Below are 24,614 nucleotides of genomic sequence, written 5' to 3' on the forward strand. Positions count from 1 at the left end.
TACAATTGTGAGTGAGGTACAGTACTTCATTGGCCGTTATATTGGCAGTAGTTGTAGGGGCTTTGGATTTAGGAGTTGGGTGGACGAGTCTAGCCCTATTCACAAGTGGAGAAGGTGGCAAGATGCGTGAGCATTGCGGGTGCTTGTGGAGATGGGTTGGGAGCAGGCAGTGGCTTGCAGAGTGCGGGCGCGTAGCCTGAGGCATCTGGAAGTAAGGCAAGGGTTTAAACGAGGCTTGATGTAGATAAGTTTCTTACCTCCGAGGTGCGTCATGGAAATTGGGCAGACGGCAGACGAGCAGCAAAGAGCTGATAAGAGCATGGGAGGCCTTTCCTCACGGCCTTCCCTGCTCGGCTTTGCCTCTCGGCCCTCTCCCCCTCCATTTAAAGCAGGAGGGGAGGGGCAGGCTGAGGAAGGCAGCAAATGGGCGCTCGGGCCCGCAGCGGTGATGAGAGCTGGCTTCTTTGTTGTGATGGCGTCCATGGAAACCATGGACGCCATTTTAGGCTCCATAGTGCAGACCACACTATCTACAGTAGCTAAAGAGGCCACTCGTTGACATACTGCAAGCACAGTGCCACAGCACTACAAAGCCTCCACTCCCTCCAAATGAAAATTGCCATAAAAGCCTTTTTCGCCGGCATACTGGAACAGATCTTCCACAAGTGCATCACCGACTATAAAGCAGTGCGTCTCTCCATCTCTGCCTGCTACCCTCAGTACACAGAGTAATGGGAAAATATATTGCCACCCTTTCCTGTGACACACACCCTGAGCGCCTGATTGGACAATCCCCACAGTCCCATTTCCATTGGCCGGCATGGTGAGAAGCGCATATTGTGGCACGTGCTGTCGGAATAGAAAATATATCGTGCCTCCTATTGTGGAAAATATATTTAATATTGGCCTACGCCAAGCTGCTTGAAAGTCACTTGCGAGAAAATCTGCGTTGCAAGGTCTTGACCTTTAATCCATGTAGGCCGCCATTTTAGGTCAAACCGCCATTTTAGGATTTGTGTGAAAAAGTCACCCTGTGAGCTAAAAGGGTGGACGATGTCATTGCAAAATGCAACATGGCCGTCTTGACTTCTGTACATCGCTAATGTGTAATCTGCCTGCAGGCTACTTGTTGAGGTCATGAACTGAGACCTCGCCCTACGTTGACACATGTGTAAAAAGATTACCCGCGCAATTAAACCAATCCACGAGTATATATTATGATAATGTATTTACATATTGAACAAAGAACATCTGTTTTACTACATTGTATTTATGTTTAAGAAGACCTGCAATGCGAAACCTTAGAATACACAGTTAATGCATACGCTTATTGTTACATGTAATAAAAACAAACCAGTTAGATGCGGTTATTTGGGATTTGGCAACAAACCCTAGAATTGGTGATGTATAAAGTGGAACATTAACCCGAAGTAGGGCTGGACATAGTGCCCACAAAATGTATAAAAGGCGAATGGATTCTAATGTACAGCGTCCCACACTGAACCACGCTGGAGTTCGTTGTGTTGTACTGAGAGCCGATAGCTATCTGACTTTGCACTGTTTTTGTAATTGAATTCAGTAGAGAATAAAGTACTTTTTATGTTCCTTTGTAACCCGTGTTCGTTGTATTTCCTTTTGGGGTACTCAGCCTCGATATTTTGTTTCTGTTTTCACAGTTGGCGCCCGAATAGGGACCCTCAAGATTGATGCCGGATTGTTGAAGGTTGACACACGCTATCGGACCGAGATCGGACGGTGTGACAAAAAGTAAGGGGCCCCTGGATGAGACGTGACACCTCAGCAGCGCTGCACGATCCGATCTCTGGACGACTAGCCTGTGGTCTGAGACGGCATCTTGACGAGGGTCTACTTATAGAGGCGGGCAGATTTGCCGAAATCACCATACACGAGGTAAGATTATTTAGGTAAGATTCTTAGAAGTACCGATCGGTCCTCTTTAGGTTTGGCCAGGTGAGTCGTGACCCGACTCTTAATTTAACCCTGGCAATTTGAATTTTGGCGCATTGTATCTGCAGACACAATTATTGACCAGGTAACACCAAGAATTTGAGATACCTGGGAAATTGTCTACCTGCTTTAGGCCATTATTCCGCAGTGATAGACAATCTTTGGAATTTAGCCATCCCGCACCACAGGAGGGGTCGCCGGCATGTACTATGTACTGTAAGCATGGCATTGGAAGTATAGTGTTTAATGATATTTGGCACATACAAACCAGACATGCCTGCGGACTTCAGTTTTGAGATCCCTCGCATTGAATATTTGGAGTCAGTATTGTTAAAGAAAAAGGCTAGACCTGCAGCATTTAATGTTTTGCAGAAATGGAAAAAAGAAGCTTTACAACAGCTTAAGAGTAGAGAGAAACATGCGCGCCGTCATAAAACGATTGCCGAAAAAGCATTATTATATGACCAGGATAAACAGTCTGAATCGGCTAAAAATATGGAAAGGGCTTTCTCACTTGGTATTCAGAAAATCTATCCTTCCAAAGATCTTCATGATTCTGAGGAGTTTTTTGAGAAAATATTAAATGAACGAAGGCCTGGTGCCTCTGTGCCACCTCTGTATGTTCCTCTTCCCGCTGCTGTACCTTTTCCTGTTGTTATTCCTGCTCTTCCTGCTCAACCTGTTGTTCCTACCCCTCTGGCTTTTGTCCCTCCACCTGCTCCTCTGCCTCTTTTTATCGCACCAGTTATAGCTCCTCCATCGAATTTGCCTGCTCCCCCTCTTCCAAGTGGTCTTGGGCCGCTTGTAATCGATCATGGTTCGAAGGTTGTCATTCGCCGTACTGTACCACCGGAGAAGAAACATGAGTTAATTGCATGGGCTAAGCATTGTATGGAGAAGGATGATCAAGCTAGTGTTTTTTTCCACACTTTTTAATACGGATAATTTTCCTGAGAAAAATGTTTTTATTGAAGGTTTGGGGATTCAGTTATGTATGATTTGGGGAAGATTGAATAATGCAGACGTTCCGCAAGGGTTAAGGGATCTAAATACTTTAGCACGTTCCAGAGACACTGTGGAGAAGGTAAATGAGCATATTGAGAGGGTATTTGAGTATAGAAAGGAGTTAGAAAGGATACGGAATGAGGATGATGAAGAGGAAAGTATGTATATACAGAAACGGTACCTTCCGTGTCGTAAACCGATATCGGAGGAAATACGATTTTGTAAGAAAGATGCGATTAGATGGATTTCAGACATATCGATAACTCCAGTTGAGGTATATGACACATATAGTCAATATACGTTGGAAATGCAGAGGAAAGTGATACAGGTAATGGTGGAGTACCTGCAGGATGAATGTGTAAAGAGGAAGATTAGTTGTCCCACAGAGTTATTGAATATTTATAAGAGAGCTTTTTTGCCTGACACTTCTTCTACTGCTTTAGCGCTCGACTTGGCTCTGTTGTTTAGTAAGTATTCAGAGTTGCCTACATCTCAGTTGCCTGTGAGAGAGGTTCCTCCGACATTTGTCCCGAAGGTTGAGGTTGCGGCCAATGCTGCTCAAGGTATAGTCGCTGTGGACATTCCCGCACATTATGTATCACACTTTGTTCACGTCCCGTTTTCACGACAGGAAGTGAACACCATTAGACAGTCTATTCCTGATATTCGGAAAAATCCGGCAGGGTTCTATAAAGAGATGGAATCTGTTTTGCAATCCTCAATGTTCACCTTAGGTGACATTGATTTATTGTTTCCAGTACTCCTGCCCGTAGATTTATGGAAACAAGTTAGAACTATTGACGATGTACCCGGGTTGGGAGATACATGGGCGAATTTAACTAGACTCGATGGGGAAAGGCCAGCTGGCAAAAGACCACAACAGGTGATATTAACTCTGCCTGATAGAATTATTGCTAAATTAAAAACCATAATTCCCAAAAAAAGAATTATTTGGGAGAAGCTTACTGCCTGTGTCCAAGGAAAGTCTGAGGGTGCTACCGAGTTCTTTAATCGGTTCGAACAGGCATTTTCAGATTTCAGTGGACAAGACTTAGGCACAGAGTCTGGGAAAAAATTATTTGTGGACAAATTTGTACGTGGATTGCTGCCTGACATCCTGTCACAGATGATGTCCTCTGAGAGCGCTTGGCAGGCGAAATCGCAATCAGAAGTACTGCACATGGCTCAGTACTATGAGAATCGTGTCAATAATGAAAAAGATAGGATTGAAAAACGGAAAGGTGATTTAAAAACAAAGGTGCTATTGCAGCAAATTTTTAGAGGCCCCAGAGGGGGTAACTCTCAGGGTAGAGATCATTATGTCCCACAGGGGAATGTGTCCTTGGGTCCTGTGAGTATTAATCAATGTGCTTATTGTCGTCGAGAGGGTAGGCGATCCAGAGGTCGCCCGGGCGTAGGGGGCCCTGGTAGAGGTCAGTTTACACAGGACCCTCAACAGCCTTTTTCACAGGACAATCAGATTCCGAGTGCGGACACTAGGAACATATTCGATCATCCTTCCGCTGCATATTCATTTGAAGAGCTTCCCGTTGATAATATTCTGTTTCGTTAGGATTGCCCGAAGCAGGGTTTGGAACCTACACCTATTCCTGTCAATCAGAAAGGTCCCTACGTTGAAATGATGGTGGGAAATAGGAAACATCAGTTCTTGATAGACACTGGAGCACAGAAGTGTTCCATTGATCGTTCGCAGGTTCGAAACATTCCACTGTCAGGGCAAACCAATGTTTCTGTAGGGTTTTCCGGTACACCAGTTGTTTGTCCGGTCTCTATGCCGGTACCTATTTCTTTGGGTCCCTTTACGGACCAGTGTCCTTTTCTATTGACCTCGGATTGCGGGGAAAACTTGCTGGGGTTGAATTTGTTAAAAGAATTGAATGCAGTGATTTATTGTTCTTCCGATGGAGTGCGCTTGACGATTTCACCGGAGCAATCTTCTGCCTCGCAATTTCTGACTAGACCTTTGCCTCCAGAATTCATTGATGTACCAGAGAACTTGTGGGCTGTTGACGACAATGATGTCGGTGTTTTGCAGATTGAGCCTGTTAAGATAGTTTTGAAACATGGAATTGAGCTGCCACGCATTCCCCAGTATAAGATTTCGGCTGAGGGCGAGCGAGCTTTGAAATGTATTGTTTCCGATTTTGTGCACCGCGGTGTGATTGAAGAAATTTCAGGAAGTTTGTGTAATAGTCCGATTTTACCCGTGTACAAGAAAGGTGATAATGTAATTCCATTCCATTTTATAATTGATTTACGTGCCATTAATAAAGTTGTGGCACCGCAATTTCCAATTGTGCTTGATGTGACGACAATCCTAACCATGATTCCAGCTACAGCTACTTACTTTAGTGTTGTGGACCTAAAGAATATGTTCTTTAGTATTCCTATACACAAGGACAGTAGATACTTGTTCGCATTCACCTTAGGGGGATGCTCGTTCACATTTACTCGTGCACCCCAAGGTTACACAAAGAGTCCTAGCATTTATAGTAGGGCTTTGAAAGAACAGCTTGATACCCTTGAATTGCCCTCTACCTGTACATTGCTTCAGTATGTTGATGAGCTGCTTTTAGCTGCAGATTCCGAAAGTGCCTGTAAGGAGGGCACTGTGTTATTGCTGATTCATCTAGCTAAACATGGTCACAAAGCTTCACTTAAAAAGTTTCAATATTGTTGCCAGGAGGTCGCCTATTTAAGCTATCTCCTGTCAAAGGAGGGAAGAAGATTGACACCTGAAAGAATAAAACACATTTCTGGCATGTCTGTCCCAAATACGCAGAAGGAAGTTAGGGCCTTGATAGGTATGGCTTCTTACTGTAGGTTGTGGATCCCAAGTTTTTCACTAGTGATAAAACCGATGTTGGCCTTGACGGAGAAGGGCATTTCTTCGCTGTTGCCATGGACCTCGGAACACCAGCAATCGTTTGACTTGCTTAAGACTGCATTATTATTAAACTATGAAAAGGCCTTTGTATTGTTTGTGCATGAATGTGATGGATGTGCTTTGGCTGTATTAACGCAGGAGCATGGAGGGAAGAATAGGCCGTGCGGTTACTATTCCTCCGCCCTTGATCCTGTAGCATGTGCTTTGCCAAGATGTTTGCACGCTGTCGCTGCTGCTGCTGCGTCTGTAAAGCAGAGTGAGGGAATGGTCCTAGGTCATGATTTGACCCTGATGGTGCCTCACTCTGTAGATGTTCTATTGAACCGAACTCAAACGCAATACCTCACTTCCGCACGGTTGACGAGATATGAATTGATCTTGTTTGCCCCTCACATTCAAATTAAGAGGTGTTGTGTCCTTAATCCGGTTGAACTCCTACCTTTCCTGCAAGATATTACTTGCGGCAATGAAGACTCACATGATTGTTTGTATACGACCAAACAAGAAACAAAGGGCAGGATTGATTTGAAAGATACCCCTTTGGATAATCCGTGAGGAGAGCTGTTTTGTGACGGCTCCTGCTTTAAACTTCCGGATGGTACATCCACAGCCGCTTATGCAATCACTAACTTGAGCACGGTTGTGGAAACTAAGAGAATTACGCATAATTCTGCGCAGGCCGCAGAGATTATATCATTAACCCGAGCTTGTGAACTTTCTGAAGGGCTTGTAGTAAATATATATACTGATAGTCAGTATGCCTTTGGGGTGGTTCACAACTTTGGGAGACTTTGGTCGGAAAGTGGATTCCTAACCTCGCATGTCACCAAGATCCAACATGACACCCTAATAGTGCAACTACTCTCAGCACTTGCGCTCCCTACTCAGTTAGCAGTTGTAAAATGTGCAGCACATCACAAGATTGTAGATAACATTGGAAAAGGGAATGCTTTCGCTGATCAAATAGCTAGACAAACAGCCACTGATCTCTTTACAGAGATATATGTTTCCAGGGAGACTGAAAATGCTAATGTGATGGATGAGGGCGTGGGGTCTGTACGGGATATCCAAGCCAATGCCACATTAGAAAAAGCTAAGAGGTGGGCTGATGGCTTGGGAAAACTTGGTGATGATGGGTTTTGGGTGGACACGGTTGACGGAAAATGGTTACTTCCCGATGCTTACGTGATGATGATGGATGTAATGGCACACGGTCCTATGCATGTGTGTGCCCAACAGATGACGACAATGTTATAAAAAAGGTTGGGTAAACGACAAAAGTTCAAAAATTGCTCAGCACTAAGTCCAGAATTGTATAATTTGCTTACAACATAATGTGGGAAAGGGGACAGCAACCCCGAGGGGACGTTTTGGGCCACCCTCTGTCCCATTTGAAGTAATTCACTTTGATTGCATTGAAATGGAGCGATGCAACAATTTAAAATATGTATTCGTAGTCATTTGTGCCTTTAGTAAGTGGGTTGAGGCTTTCCCTGTTAAAGATGCTACAGCCATGACCACTGCGAAAACCATGTTAAAGGAGTACTTTCCCCGGTTCGGTTTGCCGAGAGTTATCTGGTCGGACAATGGTCCACACTTTGCCGCCGCTGTAATCCTACAGATATGTACAGCGTTACGAATTGACAAACGGTTCCATTCGGCCAGACATCCTCAGAGTGCCGGACTAGTAGAAAGACACAACGGTATCATCAAGAACAAGCTTGCTAAGACGTGTGCCGGCACCAAACTAAAATGGCTGGACGCCTTACCGATCGTGTTACTAGCTATGCGTACAACCCCTCAAACTAAGACTGGGCTCTCTCCATTTGAGGTGGTAATGGGGAGACCTACCAATATTTGGAATTTGCCAAAATGTCGAAATTTGAGAAATATTGAAAATGTACTACTTTCAGATTATTGTAGCCAATTGACTAAAAACCTGTATTTGATTTACCACCAGGTACGAGAGGCCTTACCTGTGCGGTATGAAGGCCCGGGCCACGGCGTGGGCCATTCCAGGTCCTGTTGGTCACCCAAACAGCGGTGCGGGTAGCTGGCCGAAAGAATTGGATCCAGGCGTCACACATTAAGAAACTTCCTCACCCTGTGCCACACGTTACAGAAGAAGCAGAACCTCTCGCTGATACTGCAACTGATGATCCCAAAGCAGTAAGCAGCACTGAGAGTGTGTCAGAGAATATCTCTAAGCCTGAGAGGCTTGGGGATGCTTCCATTTTGTGTCCACACTCTCCACAAATTTTGCACCCGGAAACGGCTGTTTCAAATTCAGCCTCTTCATCTGTCCCTGATACGTTGCTTCCAACGGGACGTGACGACACATTGTTTCTGGATCAATCAGTACCAGGAACAGCCAGATATCACTTGCGTCCGAGAAAATAGATATATGGCACGGTTCTGCAGTGCATCTGATAGACATACGGCACGGTTCGGCTGTGCATTCAAGGAAGGAAAAGAGTCATCAAGGGCTTGCTTTTGCCCAAATTTGAGAAAGGGGATTCTGTTGGCTAGGGTTTTGGAAGGACACAGAAATCGTGCAACCGGGGGGTCGCCAGCAACGAGCATTGGGGTTTCCGTTTGAAGACTGCAATGCCTGCTACCGCCGCCGCTCTTATTGGACTTGTAAATAAGGGGGTGACCAACCGGGACGATGGACAAAATGCCTGGGCCCCGAAAAGGTATTGCTGTATTTTTGTAATAATATTTGTTTTATAATAGTCACTGATGTAGGCCATTGGTATTTAGAAGAAGCTCATCCTTTAGAGTTGTTGCTACCGACTAAAAATGTACCCACTGTCTCCACACCTTTTGTGCATTTGCATACTTTGTCTCCTAGAGATTCCCAGCACAGAAAAAGGTAGCATAATAATACACTGTTACTTATCATGAACGCTACACATGCCATTTTTAATAGGTCCAATTGCTGGGTCTGTTCACATTTACCGCAACATGAGGATAAGGGGCTAGGTTGGTATATTCATCCTTTACCGTTGACAACTGCTTGCTATGCTTCTCTTAGAGCACTGTTCTTTGGCCGATGGAATGATAGCGTCTCAGGGAACTTTGATGGCACCAATTTGAATAGTTTTGAGAAACGTGTTTTGACTCCCCATGGATGCTCTCTTTTTGCAAATAGGAGTAAACCGAATGTTGCTTCTATTAGGCCTTCTGATAGACTGTCCCGTCCCTTTCAATCTTTGATTTCCTTTAAAATGGCTCCGATAGGCAATAAGGATGCCATGCCTCCTTCTTACACTGTTAACCATAGCCCCGATTCAGCTTCTTTCTGCATACAGAGGAATGGCACTCGGTCAATGGGAGTTTTTAAAGGTTGTGCCAACGTTGCAAATTTCACTGGGGAAGACAGATCTTTGTATGTAGGCGAACCTGTCTAATTTGTTTGCGGTAATGTAGCGTTTCCATGGTTGCCCAGGGATTGGCAGGGAACCTGTTATTTGGGGATCCTGTTACCTGGGGTGTTCATAGCAAGTACTATAGAAATTTCAAAAGCTCGTCCACGACGGGACGACAATGGTGACACCCCAGCACAAGTTTTGGGAGATATAGCAAAATCAATTGTGCCATTTTGGGGGCAGATCGCGAATTCAGAGGATATCAGGAGACTAGCGAGAGTACTGGAGAGAACCATCAACCGGACCACGGATATACTCTACAATATGACATTAGAGAAGAAAGCAATAAGATTAGTAGCACTCCAAAATCGTATGGCATTAGATGTCATTTTAGCTGAGCGTGGTGGAGTATGTAAATTAGTGGGGTCCGCTTGCTGTGTTTTCGTACCGGATTCCTCCCCAACTATCTTCAAGGCAATACAGAATCTGCACGTTCTTAGTTCCGAAGTGCACATTCCAGAGGGAAATTGGGATCTCAGCACTTGGTTCTGGGACTTCTTGCGATCTTGGGGTTGGAAGGTACTTTCGGTCTTATTAACTATTTTAGGAATTCTGTTGTTCCTTTGTTGCTGTATTCAGTGTCTGCCTGGTATATGTTCGATGCTAGGGGGATGTTGCGCACAAGCAATAGATTCGATAGGACATAAGGTGTATGCCTAGATAAGACTTCCAAAGAATATGTGTTAAAAGATATATTAGTAAAAGACCTAATGGCAATAGATATTTCAGATAGTGATTCAGGGTATATGGATACTGATGCATGGAATTATTCGCAAGGCGACCCAAAGGAGTTTTTAGCACTTGGCATAGGCCAAAAGGAGGGTTTGTTCGATCAGAAAATATATCGTGCCTCCTATTGTGGAAAATATATTTAATATTGGGCTACGCCAAGCTGCTTGCAAGTCGCTTGCAAGAAAATCTGTGTTGCAAGGTCTTGACCTTTAATCCATGTAGGCCGCCATTTTAGGTCAAACCGCCATTTTAGGATTTGTGTGGAAAAGTCACTCTGTGAGCTAAAATGGTGGACAATGTCATTGCAAAATGCAACATGGCCGTCTTGACCTCTGTACATCGCTAATGTGTAAGCTGCCTGCAGGCTACGTGTTGAGGTCATGAACTGAGACCTCGCCCTATGTTGACCTATGTGTAAAAGGATTACTCGCGCAATGAAACCAATCCACGAGTATATATTATGATAATGTATTTGCATATTGAACAAAGAACATCTGTTTTAGTACATTGTATTTATGTTTAAGAAGACCTGCAATGCGAAACCTTAGAATACACAGTTAATGCATACGCTTATTGTTACATGTAATAAAAACAAACCAGTTAGATGCGGTTATTTGGGATTCGGCAACAAACCCTAGAATTGGTGATGTATAAAGTGGAACATTAACCCGAAGTAGGGCTGGACAAGGTACCCACAAAATGTATAAAAGGCGAATGCATTCTAATGTACAGCGTCTCTCACTGAACACACTGAACCACGCTGGAGTTCGTTGTGTTGTACTGAGGGCCGATAGCTATCTGACTTTGCACTGTTTTTGTAATTGAATTCAGTAGAGAATAAAGTACTTTGTATGTTCCTTTGTAACCCGTGTTCGGTATATTTCCTTTTGGGGTACTCAGCCTCGATATTTTGTTACTGTTTTCACAGTGCGCTTTCCCAAGTACCGCGAGAGCCGTGCCCCAGTAAAGCAGGAGGAGTCCTTCTTCCTATTGCTGCACTTTCCTGTAACGCACACCCTGAGCAACTGATAGGACAATCCCTACAGTCCCATTTCCATAGGCCAGCAGGGTGAGAAGCACAGAATGTGGCATGTGCGCTTCCCCAAGTACCACGAGGGCCGGGCCCGAGTAAAGCAGGAGGTGTCGTTCTTCCTATTACTGCACACCCTCAACACCTGATTGGACAATCGCCACAGTCCCATTTCCATGGCCACCATCCTCAAAATCCCTGGATGTGGCTTTCGTGCTATGTGCGGGCGTGGGGGAATAACTTGCAACCTGGGTACGGGGGGTTTGTGGTAAGGGGTGGCTTTTAAAAGAGACTTTTTTTCTTTTTTTTAGATGCTTATAGAGAAACACCTTTTTTTGGTTTTTATTTGATTTTGTGTTTTCTTGTGCTCACATTATTAAAGTAAACTCTTCACCACATCCTGTAGATGGACAAACAAAAGTGCATTACCAATGGGCGACAACAAAATGCCATTTTCTTGGAAAAACTCTGCATTTCCACAACTAATGAGGTCATTGTTGCAGAAGAACATCCCACGAGCGGACAAAAAAGTATACATGCTTCTGTTGATGAGACACCTTCCTGCGTCTGGCTCGGAACAACATCCATGAGCAGTGCCCCATGCTCCTTGTGGTATTATGGATGAGAAAAGCACCTTGGCACTGGGAAGAAGCGTCTTCACTACATCCAACAATCTCCTCAGTCGATGTAACAAATCTAAGCAAGTCACGTAACCCATATGCATGCCACTGTAGTGGATGACGATACCAAAACAGTGGCAAAAGTGGCCAGTTCTTTGCAAAGTGCATGCATATCAGTGAAACTGCACTCATAGTCTGCGTTCCAGAATGCGTCCACTCCTTCCAAACCGAAATTGCCATCAAAGTATCTTTCCATGGCATACTTGTGCAGATCTATGACAAAGGGATCACCTACAGTCAACACAATGAGTTTTGCCATGTCAGCCACCCTCACTACACGTATAATATACAACTGTTTGACCGCCCCTTACTGTGAACCACACCCACAGTACCTGATTGGATAATCCCCACAGTGCCATGTCAATTGGGCAGCATGGTGAGAAGCGCAGATTGTGGCACGTGCGCTTTCCAAAGTACCGCGAGGGCCGCACCCCTGTAAAGCTGGAGCAGTCCTTCTTCCCTTTCCACTCTCTTTTCTCCACCACTACCTCATTGGGTAACCGGTTAATCGGCACACACGATCACACCAATGCCATCCAAGATGTTAGCATTTAACACTGTCAGTTCTGCAGAACACTTCATAGGTACCGTAACAAATTCAGCGTACAAGTCTCCTGTTACTCAAAAGGATGTCCAGTACAAAGTTCCGTAAAAGATTGCAGTATCTGTGCAGGCACATTCATCCATATGAGCACCCATCCCCACAAAATGGAGGTATGAAAACTTTTTCTGCAGTATGTTTACAACTGTGTTATAAGTGCCTCATCACACAGTATCTGCCACTGAGTGGCCATTACGTTCTTTAAAAGCATACTGGTTTTTTTCCCACCCCTTATCATCAATCAAAGGGCACAGCAGTGATATGTGCTTGCAACATTCTCATTTACCCATATCATACATAGTAATATCGAAACAGGAACTCTCTGCTTTCCTTCCAACAATGCTACAAAATGTTTTCCCCACTAACCCACCTCTTACAGAAATCGTAAAAATATGCCACCAAAGGCAGCATTCATTGTATCCTACCAATGGAAAGCAACTTTCCAAAATATTACTGTCTGCACACCTGTACTTCTGTCTATGCTGCACTATTGCAACAGCCTCTTTTTAAATCTGCCCGCTTCTACTCTCTGCCCTTTGGAACGCATCCAGAAGAGGAGTGCGCAACTTGAGATGGTATCTCTACTGCACTGAAATGTCTCCAATAGCTCCCAGCGGCTGCGAGGAAGAAAGTGAAAAGACTGCATTATGCAGAAGGCTTTCTGGGCCATCGGACCTCAATACCTTCCACTCTGACTTCCTATTTATGTCCATCCACCAGGTCTTCCCTCATCCGCCTCCAAATCCCTCAGGGCCAGTCGCTTCTGCAAGAAACCAGTTGGTGGTAGATTTCTTTTTCGCCTGGGGCCTTCCTCTGCAACAGCCTCCCTGTCTCCCTGAAACTTGAGGAGAACCACTGTTGGTTCCGTAAGCATCTTAAAGACTTTCTCTTAACGTCTGCTGTTTCTGCTCCTCCCCCCGACTACCTTGCATAAACTGAATCTGCACTGGTTACCTGGCGTCTGTTTTATGTATCCCTAACAGTTCCTACACCCCTTGATGTGTGCACTTATCCGTGCACTTTGCACAATCGGCCCGTATTTTTACTTATTGTCATTTGTTCTTCCTCCCATGTACTGTACCTTTCCCTCCCTCCACCCTTGAACTTGGGCGATCTAAGTCACACCTGGCCTACTAGGGTTATTGTCTCTGTATCCCCTCTGGTCCCCCTCCCTTGCCTCATTGCGCTTTGCTGAATATGTGTATTGGCGCATTACGAATGCCATACCATGCAATTGCACATTATATGATATCATACAAACAATGCATTCGTAACAGTAGGATGCCTGTCACTTACCGTGTACACTGCAACGTTTTTTTTGTTTTCCCCAGGATCCCACTTACTTCACACTTTTCAAAATTATCGCTCAAAAGGAACACTGCATGCATGTTACGAATTTCAAGCAAATACATACAGTTCATGCATACATCCAGGATGCCTGCCCCTTACCTTGTACACTTCCACCATAGCCTTCTGCATTTCTTTGTACAAAGAGACCTTCTGCCATAATGTTTGCATAAACACCTGACCCACAAACCTTATAGAGCAGTGTCTTTCGCTCCACAGTTTCATTACCATGGCTCCCTTCCTGAAAATGGCTGGATGTGGCATGTGTAATCGTGAAAGTACAGTGTTATCCGCTGAGTTTTTCGTGCTAAGGAGGGAGGGGGGTAGAGGAGTGTAAAACAGGGTAGGGCTTTGGGTCTGTAGTACTGTCTCAGTAAATGTGAGCATGACATGTACCCCAAATGTAGTTCTCCATAATGCACAACCACAACATCCACAGTACAGACAGAGGCCACACATGTACAAAGGAGAACCATGGCACTGAAACCCCACTCATAGACTGTGCCCCAAAAACCCTCCACTCCTTCCAACTGAAAGTTAGTATCAAAGCCTCTTTCCCCTTCATCCCTATGCAGATCTTGCACAAAGGTGTCACCCACTATCAGCACTCGGCATCTGTCCATCTCTGCCAACCTCACGGCATCGAAGTTTGGGTAAATACATCACTGCCCTTTTCTGTGAACCACAACCTCGACACATCATTAGATAATCCCCACAGTTCCATTTGCAAAGGCACCATGCTCAGAAAGGCAGAATGTACCACGTGCGCCTTCCCAGCTACAGCGAGGGCCACACCCCAGTAAAGCACAGCCACTCCTTCTTCCATTTCCACAATTCTATTTGCAACACTCCTGCATTGGGTAGTATTAAATAGTCACACATGCATGTAGCAGTCACATCCAAGACCTACGCATTGTACACTATAATTTCTGTACAGCACACGTACCATTACAAACTCACAGTACAGGTCTTGTGTCATGTGAAAGCACCTCCAGGTAACAGTTCTCCAAACCTATCCATGCTTTCAGCGTCCACATTCACCCAGAGCGGTACCCAGCACCATGAACTGCAGGTAGCAATAGTTTTTTCCTCCCAGCACCCCACCAACTGCAAAGGTACAATACGTGAAAGTGTAGTACAGTAGTTAGTAATCTGCACAATGCACACTACCTAAGCACATACACTATGCAGATGAAACTATGCACTGGTACTCACACATTTTCTCACCTCAACACTCAGTAGACACACTACATAACTGTTCACTCCATAAGCTCTTGCCATGCACTGGAAAATGTACCATGTGTTAACAATGAGCACACCCATGGAATCACCAATGCATGCACAACTCACAAACCACACATGAAATGCAAGAATCTGAAGAGTAGTTTCAAGCAACTCACATAGCTGTTCGTGTAAGGCCTCCAGCCAGGCATCCAAGACGCTGGGGCCTCACCACACACAACACACCCTACAGCATGCCATATTTTACTCCTCATGTCATGTAAAATGCACTACCCATCTGCAAATATGCCTGCCAACTTTCACCCTGGCTACAGTTTAGCATGCATGGCTCCATGATGTTGCATTGGCTGTGCTGAATGGGATGTGAGTGGCTCTGTACATTGTCCATATTGCAACTTTCTGATGCTGATGACTTTCTTTCATGGTGCAATGTGGTAAAACACTTCCTCAGGCAAGGGTCTTATAAGGGCCTTACCATAACAAACACAAATGGTGACATGTGCCTGCCTATTGTGCAACAGGGGTAATGATGTACACCATATGCTAATGTACGCATAGAAGGTCACTTCTGCCATTTTATCAAGTGCACAATGTCCTGCGCAACCATTGTGTGAAACTCACCAACTTCAAATGCATGCAGAGTCACAACTGCATGGCTGCATTATATGGCGGTGGCTGTGATGAAGGCCTAGGCTGTTCCGTGCATGGCCTAAAACCTTCGGCCTTGCACCCAACAGTCTAGGCCTTGCCCCACCCACCACAACATAACAGAGCCATGCAGGTGAACATGTAGGCATGTGCCTGAGTTCACAAAGGCAACATAGGCACCAGCACTTCTACCCAACTGCTGCAACGTAAAGGAGCGATGCAAGCACAAGTGTTACACTTGCCATAATGCAGTCACATATCACATGGCTCCATGACATTGCGTTGGCTGTGCATGCAAAGGCATGGAGCCACAACTGCATGGTTGCATTATGTGGTGGTGGCTGTGATAAAGACTTAGGCTGTTGGGTACATGGCCTACAGTCTACAGCCCTTCAGCCATGCACCCAACAGCCTAGGCCTTGCCCACACACACCACAACATAACAGAGCCATGCAGGCGAACATGTAGGCATATCCCAGAATGCACAAAGGCAACATAGGCACCAGCACTTCTACCCAGCCGCTGCACCATAAAGGAGCGATGCAAGTACACGTGTTTCATTTACCGTAATGCAGAAACATATGGCAGTGTTTGCCACTGCTACCCACTGCCAATCACAAACCATTGTAATCATGCCCACCAAACAACACAATCTTCACAACATTGGTTCTGCTCCCAACACTCTAGTAGGTGCATAGAAGCAATGCTGCCTAGTGCACTGAAACACTTACTGCAATGTACACTACTGAAGCACATATAAGAACCAGTTGCACCGTAACCTCTTCCATATTTACACTATTCCATTACTGCACCCAGTGGACACACTGCATGACTGGTCAATGCAGCATCTCCACCCATACACTGACAACGGAAGGATGTTCTACCAATCACCACACCCATTCAAGCAACAATGTGTGCAATTCAGCCAAACCACACACACAAAGCAACAATGAGGCACCTACTTCCAACCAGAGGACATACCTTTTCAACCAGTGGACATACTTTCGTGAGCAAGGCCTGCAGCCATGCATCCAAGGGGCTACGGACTTACCACAAACAGCACACCATAGTACACGCTATGTTTAAATGTTCATGTCTTGTGGAATGCACTCCCCTTCTGCAAATGTGCCTGCCACCAGTCATCACAGATAGCCATCGCCACTGCAGCTGGCATGCCATAACGAAGGCTACCTGCAATGGCCACACAAGATTGTTGCCTGTTGAGGTAACCACACATTGGGGTAGTATGCAAGGATACCGCTGGCACTCCACCGTCTTCTTCTAATGAGATATATCACATGAAGCACTTCTCACTCCCCCACCCTTTCCATCCCCTCTTCCCACAACCAGATGGCGTACAGTATGTTTTTCTGGGCCTTTCGCTGCCGCATTGTCCTCCAATGCAAAATGCCGCCGTTATGGAAAACCTTCGGCACACATGACCTCACCGCACACTGCGTCGCAATGAAAATTTTGCCAGCGCAGCGGACAGGGAAATGGGACGCCGGAATAGAACCAGATATGACTAATTTTAGTGGGCGCACTGCTACGTACAAGAGGCCCAGCCATGCATACAATGGTGTAGAGCCTTGCCACACACACCACAACACTATCCTCAGATACACCATGGTGGCGTTTCCCAAAATCTTTGATGCACAGCCCTCTTGCCTCCAGCCAACCACCGTTTGTGTCCAATGTTTGCCGACATCACGCCGTACTGGAAGCCAATGAGACTTCGTCCGTGGAGTGAACAGGGAAATGGGTCAGACCCAAGCCCCCACTCCTGCTGCAAATTTGGTGAAAATCTGTCCAGCCGTTCGGCCTGTAGCCGTGCGCAAAGTTTTTCTCCATTCAGTCTATGGAAAAAAACATTTTTTGGGACCCCCCTATAACTTTGCCCCCCTGCACGAAACCTGACCCAACTTGGCGAAAAAATTCAGAGCCGACCATATACTTTTTTTTGCAAAGTTTGATGATGATTCTTCCAGGGGAAACGAAGTTATAAGCCGCCAAAAAAATTGTCTTCCTATGGGTTTAGCAACTTAACCATAACTACTGTGGGCCGTGTAATATATTATATATATATATATATATATAAATATTCATTAAAAAAAACTTTGTTAAAGGGACGTTATGGTTCAAAGTAAAACCGAAAAACCCCTGAAATTCGCCAGTTATGGTAAGCTAAGCAACCATAACTCGCGCCACCATGCACTGCTTACATTAATACCCAGGACATCAAAGATGACATCGCAAATGTCATTGATGACATCACTGATGCTTCTAACATAATTACCTCACAGAAACTAGGAGCAGCAGCAGATCTACAGAACAGTGAGAAGACAATTTACCACAATCTAGTAAGTATACTTTTTCTTATATATTTCTAAAACGTCTAAATTAAATACAATAAAAGTAATATATATCACAGAAATGTCAAATACTTTAGAATGGCTTGAGGAGAATTTTCCACATGGTGAAATGTCTGAAGATAGTGAAACTAATGGTAGACACTTCTCTATATTACCAAATTAATAAGCATTACTTTATGTACACTTAACATATATATATATATTTTTTTTTTAACAGACCATACAAACAATGAAAACAATACACCACAAGAGATACTTTGGAACAAACTCTCCAGCGCATGGAAGAAAAATTAACAAGCTCATGACAAAGTTCCACCTTTTGAAAGATTTTGTGGAGGACCATATAAAAGAAAATATTTGATACCATTGTGCAACATGTACCTGTCAATTATCCCCAAACCTTCACCAAATAGAAAAACGTTTTGATGAGATTTCCATCCCTTCATCTCATCCTATCCATCATCTTGAAAACCCCAATTCCCCTGTGTTTGTGTCCGTTTCTGCTACCCCTTCTCTATCATAAATTGTACATATATATAATATAATGAAAAATAAATGTTATGTGTGTGTTAATTTAGTCCTTTGTATTTTTTTTTCAAAAAAGCCAGTTTTGGTGTCCGCGGACAACACGGGTGTCCTGAAATGTTCGTAAATAAACGAAATGGGGGTGTCCTGAGGACGCTATACCTGTCCGTGCTGTTCGTAGGCAGGTTGAAACTGTTCTAAGAACACATCAAGTGTCCCGAAATGTTCGTAAATAAACAAAATGGGGGTGTCCTCAGGACGCTATGCCTGTCCATATTGTTCACAGGTGAATTGAAACCGTTCTGAGAACACACGCGGTATCCTGAAAAGTTCGTAAATAAACAAAGTGGGGGTGTCCTGAGGACGCTATACCTGTCTGTGCTGTTCGTAGGCAGGTTGAAACTGTTCTAAGAATACATCAAGTGTCCCGGGATGTTCGCAAATAAACAAAATGGGGCTGTCCTCAGGACGCTATGCCTGTCCGTATTGTTCGCAGGCAAGTTGAAACTGTTCTAAGAACACACGCAGTGTTCTGAAATGTTCGTAAATAAAGGAAATGGGGTTGTCCTGAGGACGCTATGCCTGTCCGTATTGTTCGCAGGCAAGTTAAGTTGAAACTGTTCTAAGAACACAGGCAGTGTCCTGAAATGTTCGTAAATAAATGAAATGGTGGTGTCCTGAGGGCACTATACCTGTCCGTACTGTTCATAGGCGGATTGAAACTGTTCTAAGAAGAAACACCTGTCCGTAACTGTTAGTTTCACTTGTGTCGCACTTTTAATTAGTTTCAGGATCCGGACAGTGTCCGTAGAACATCAACGCGCCTGCGCAAAACAGTTTCAGTGCATTTGGTTTCCTGTGGACACCTGTTCCCTTTGCGGACATGTTCACGAAGCCATCATGTGACCGCGCCCATGCTGAGCGTGTGTTCTGACGGCGGACACTGTTTGTGTCCCCGAACAATTTCAAAGTACCTTTTCAGGAAATCCACAATATTTTATAATAATAAATCACCATAGCACAAGCCCAGACAATAATCCTGACTTTCTACATACTTTTTGGGACTTTTTGAGCCTTTTTTCGGTGTTCGATCGGTCCGCGGACAGCGCGGGTGTCCGAGAAGCATGCACAAGCACCCCTATAAAAGGCCACACCCCAGAGCTCATTCTCATTGTGTTTCTGGCTACCTGAAAGAACACTGTACTTTGGCTGCCAATCTTCCTGATTTTTCAGAAACCTGATGGCATCCATGGCTCCTCTGCTTTAACCTGGTGCTACATCTGACTCAGCACCACCCCCACCCCCTCCACCACCACCACCTCCCCAAGGGCCTGAAGAGGGGAACAGGAGTGATCATGTAGAGAAGGATGAAGAGGATGATGAGGATGAGGTAGTGGAAGTCCCTACAACCAGCACTCGCCATGAGTTTTGGGTGTGGCGATAATTTACCATTCATGGTAACGTATCCAAGGCGCGTGCGAACAAAGTCACCTGCAACCAGTGCAAAATGGTACTGAGTCCTGGGAGGCCTGGTTCGTACAGCTTTGGTATGACTACTATGAAGCGACACCTAAGGTCATTCCACGGCGGGGCCGTTTGCAAGGTTGTACCTTGCGAGGGGCGTAGTAGGTTGAGTTCCTCTACTACATCCTCCGTTTCTGATCCTGTCAACTCAAGGAACACTCCTGTGGGAGAGCATATCCCTCCAACTGCCTCACAGGCCATTCGCAATGCTGATGACCCTTACCTTTCGAGGGTCACAGTTGTGTGTATGTACTGCGACGCAGTACTCTGCAGGGGGGGAGAGACTTCGTAGTGCTTTCGAGACTACGGTCTCAGAGCTCGAGAAGACCTGCCCACTACCTAAGTAAGGCCCACCCTACATCTTCCTCTCTCCACCTGCCCTTTCTTATCCCCGTGGTTGGTGTCCCCCCTACCCTCTTTTCCCCTCCTCTCCTAGTGTTTTTTTGTGTGTAAAAAAACAAAAAAAATATAAAACAACAAAAAACAAAAAAAGGCTCTTTTCAGAGCCGCCTTTCACAGTTTAAAAATAGAAGTGGCAAATAAATGGAGCAGGTCCCTGTCTATTTTTTTAGAAGTCCGCGGACAGTTCGCGGACATCTAAAATTTTGGGGTGCTGCCCTATCATAACCATTCACTTTTCTCTGGGAGGAAGTGGTGGTTCTGAAAAGAGACTTTTGGTGGTGTTTGTTTGTGTTTGAAAAACTTGAAATGGTCAACACCTACTGCAAAATGGAAGGCCGAAATTCCAAAAAAGGTTGCAATGCATTTTGTACATTCCTCAGAAAAATCTGATTCCCAGCATAAGTAAGATGGACTCCATCTCTGCAAAAAATGTATGTGCTACAAAACATAATATTTTCATTGTGAAAAGAGGACATGCCAACATCTCTTAGAAAGGCACAAACAGCCTTATTGACATTGCGCCTCGCTTTCTCCATTTGTGGATCAAATGAAGAAGAACGCAGCCACATTTGTCTCTGCGCAATCCAAGAAAAAATCACTTGAGAATTTGGAAACATGTCCATGACCTTCCCAAGTCCTTCTTTCATTGCAAATTGCAAAGAAATTCCAGACACATGTCCTAAACTATTCCCTCCACAATGAGTTATCATTATGTGTGGATGATGCTCTGTCTCCAAAGTAGCACAGAGAGGTAGCAAGTCCAGCCACTTCATTCCACGGACTCCATGCCAGTGTACTTCCACATGTGGGAATCCAAGATCTACAGCTACTCCACAGATTTCTGCATGCACCTTCAACCAATGTATCCACGAGTCTCCCAAAATCCAAACAATCTGTTTACTGAAACACACAGCCATAGCTATCTGTTCTTCTCTCAGGAAAAATACTTTCTGACAAACTCTCTCCTGACACAACACACCCACTAAACTTTACTGACCAATCCCTTGCTCTGCTCATTCTCATTTGCATGCCTGCCCACCCCAAAATCCCCATATGTAACACGCGATGTCCGCGGACTACCGCCATGTCCGCGGACATATCGTAACATGGACAGCCCTATCAAAATGTAAAACGAAACAGAAAACGATTAACAAGCACTCAGCTACCACTACTGCTAAAACTGTTCCTATAAATCTTGATATAGTGCCAAGTAAGCATACCAAATAAGTATTTTAGCAAAAATGTTCTGCCACGGAGTCCTTCAAAATCTTATAAAAACAGGAGAGAAATCATGGACAACCCTTAAACCCTTACCGTAGAAAATTAATCTTAGAAGCTTAGAAGATTTGATAGACAGTGCAATCCTTCTCAAAAGAAAGTTATTTATTTTAGTGTTAAACAAAATGAAACCACTAACAAAACTAATGACTAAATTACAAAAAAGACTTCTCAATAAACGGAATATCAACAAAAATAACTTCTTAAATATCTGTGGAGGTGAGTGGAGTCACACCACAAGCACAGAACCATATTTCAATGAAGAAACATACAAACAAAAGCAAACAAATACAATTGCCATACATAGCAGTGGACGAGGTTATGAAAAAGTTAATAATGCCATAATGGAACAAGAAATACTGCTTACAAAAATATCCCCAGAAAACTTAGAATTACCTCTCCATTCAATTGAACCAGAATGTCTAGTATACAAATGGCCATGCATGTCAATGTGTAACATTCCCAAACAATCTTTCAAGTCTTTACGCCAATTCCTCAATCAGTGTGTGAAAGGCAAAGACAAAATCAAAATGAAACTACTGCAAAATATGGAGACCTGTCCAGTGCGCAAGTACACAGGACTACAAGGACATTCATTAGCCTGCATTTCAGGACCTATTTGCAAAACCACCTTCTATCATATCAAAATGATATCAACACATCATTCAACTATAAGAAATCTAGTCTATAAACTGTACTATGCTAAAAGTCCTGCTTTAGCACTAGCCAATTTAAATAACATTCTTGTACATGGTACAGCCAAAGACCTACTTGAAGAAATCGACTATATCCAGAAAAAATATTTTGGAAGTGAAAGCCACTTACAAAATGCAATAGCTTTACAACAGACTAGCAAGAATTCTACGCATGGCAACCTTCTACTACACACATACAAAAAAGAAATACTGAAATTTAAAAGTACATCTGCTGAAGTCCCAAACCATGTGTGTGTGTGTTGCTGCAGAACTTTTTTATAAAAGTAACACAAAAACTGTAGACCTAACATAAAAAATAGAAGACAATGAAGATTCTAAATGGTTTGAATTAGCTCTCTACCCTATAGCAGAAAACAAATACGAAATAACTGACCCCTTAATACTTTGCAGTTACTGCACTATAAAACTTGACAACAACCAAACTCCTTCACGTGCTATCACAAATAATAAGGAATTATTTCCACTACCAAAACTCCGACAAGAACTCAATTTATATGTGAGCATCATAATTCAAACAGTGCCTCCCTTTCAAGCAATAATACGCCTTCAACCAAAAACAGCAAAATTACCTCCCTCTGGATTGGTGAAAGGCATTTGTGGCAAAGTAGTGTATTTACCATTAGATCTAAAACAAAATGTGCACACTCTGGGAGTGTAACGTCCAATGGAGCAATCTTTAATTATCTTAGTAAATGATGTACCTACAAAAGACAAAAAAAATTGGCAACAACTGGTAGACTTACATAAAGTTAGACAAGCCTTGCAATATCTAAAAGACAATAATGAATACTACAAAGAAATGAATATTGAAGAAAATATGAAGGAAACCACTGAAATAATTCAAGAGTCACCAGAAACTGGTCAATTTGAGCTTCTAGATCCTGCTACAGTATCCAATAATTTAGACCATTATACAATTCATCCATTGCACTCTAATGACACTGTAGGAGATGCACTAGAAACATACCAAATGCGACAAACAAAAGGATCACCAATCAGCATATGGGAAAAAAGTATAGAAGCACATGCTTTTCCTCTACTCTTTCCTACTGGCAAAGGAGGAAGGTACGATGATAGACCTATTCAAATAACAGCATCAGAATAGCGCTCGTTACGGATGTATTCTGAAGATCCCAGATTTAGACAAAATGTGGAATACATATTCCACCTACTCTTTGAAAGTGAACTAGCAACTCTATGTTACGGAGTTACACACACATTAAAATCAGGAACCCACTTTCAAAATATGTCAGCTACACAATTATTACAAAAAGTACAAGAAAAAGATGAGATTTTACAATCAAGTATTACAAATCTATTAGCAAACATGTGTGGTACTAAAGAGTACTGGTTCCAACATCATGGAGATGTACGTTGTATGATAATAAACCTGGGTCCACCCACTTGGTTTGTTACATTAAGTTGTGTAGAATATGCATGGGAAGATTTACATGATTTCCTATGCATATCAAACAAAAACAAAACAAACATAGATATACTAATACCTGGAGAACTTTGTTCTCTAGATCCTGTTAATGTTTCAAGATATTTTCATCATCGCTTCATTGCTATACTACACTTTATTTGTAATAAAACTGTTCCTCCCCTCGGAGAAGTGCAACACTTCTTTTGGAGAAAAGAATACCAAGCCAGAGGAGCACCACATATCCACATGCTTTTATGGATTAAAGATGCTTCTAAATTTGGTCAAGACAATGATGCCACTGTGTTACAGTTTATCGAAAAATATGTCACTTGTGAAATTCCATCGGAAGCAACAAATAGTGATCTTCATGCACAAATTTCACAATTTCAAAGACACAAATGTGGCAAATATTGTCGTCGCAAATACAAAAACAAAGGGAAATAATACACCAAATGCCGCTTTGGTTTACCTAGACCAGTTACAAAAACAGGTCAAGTAAACAACTTCATGTCTTCAGTTAGACATAGGCCCTCATTACGACCCTGGCGGATTTTTTCCGCCATCGACGGACTTTCCGGCCATGGCGTAAAGTCCGTTTACGCCATGGCGGATGGTGGACTTACCGCCCCATTCCGAGGTCGGCGGGGCGGTAAGTCCCCATTGACCCATTTACCCTTCCCCATTCCCATTTCGGCCCCATAGGGTATAATGGGAGTGGGGAAGGAGTTAATTACGCCACCGTAAATTACGGTGGCGTAATTAACACCAAGGTCCCATAG

Source organism: Ambystoma mexicanum, chromosome 5q (genome assembly GCF_040938575.1).
Source record: "Ambystoma mexicanum isolate Mex_15411 chromosome 5q, UKY_AmexF1_1, whole genome shotgun sequence".
In the NCBI taxonomy this organism is placed as follows: Eukaryota; Metazoa; Chordata; class Amphibia; order Caudata; family Ambystomatidae; genus Ambystoma; species Ambystoma mexicanum.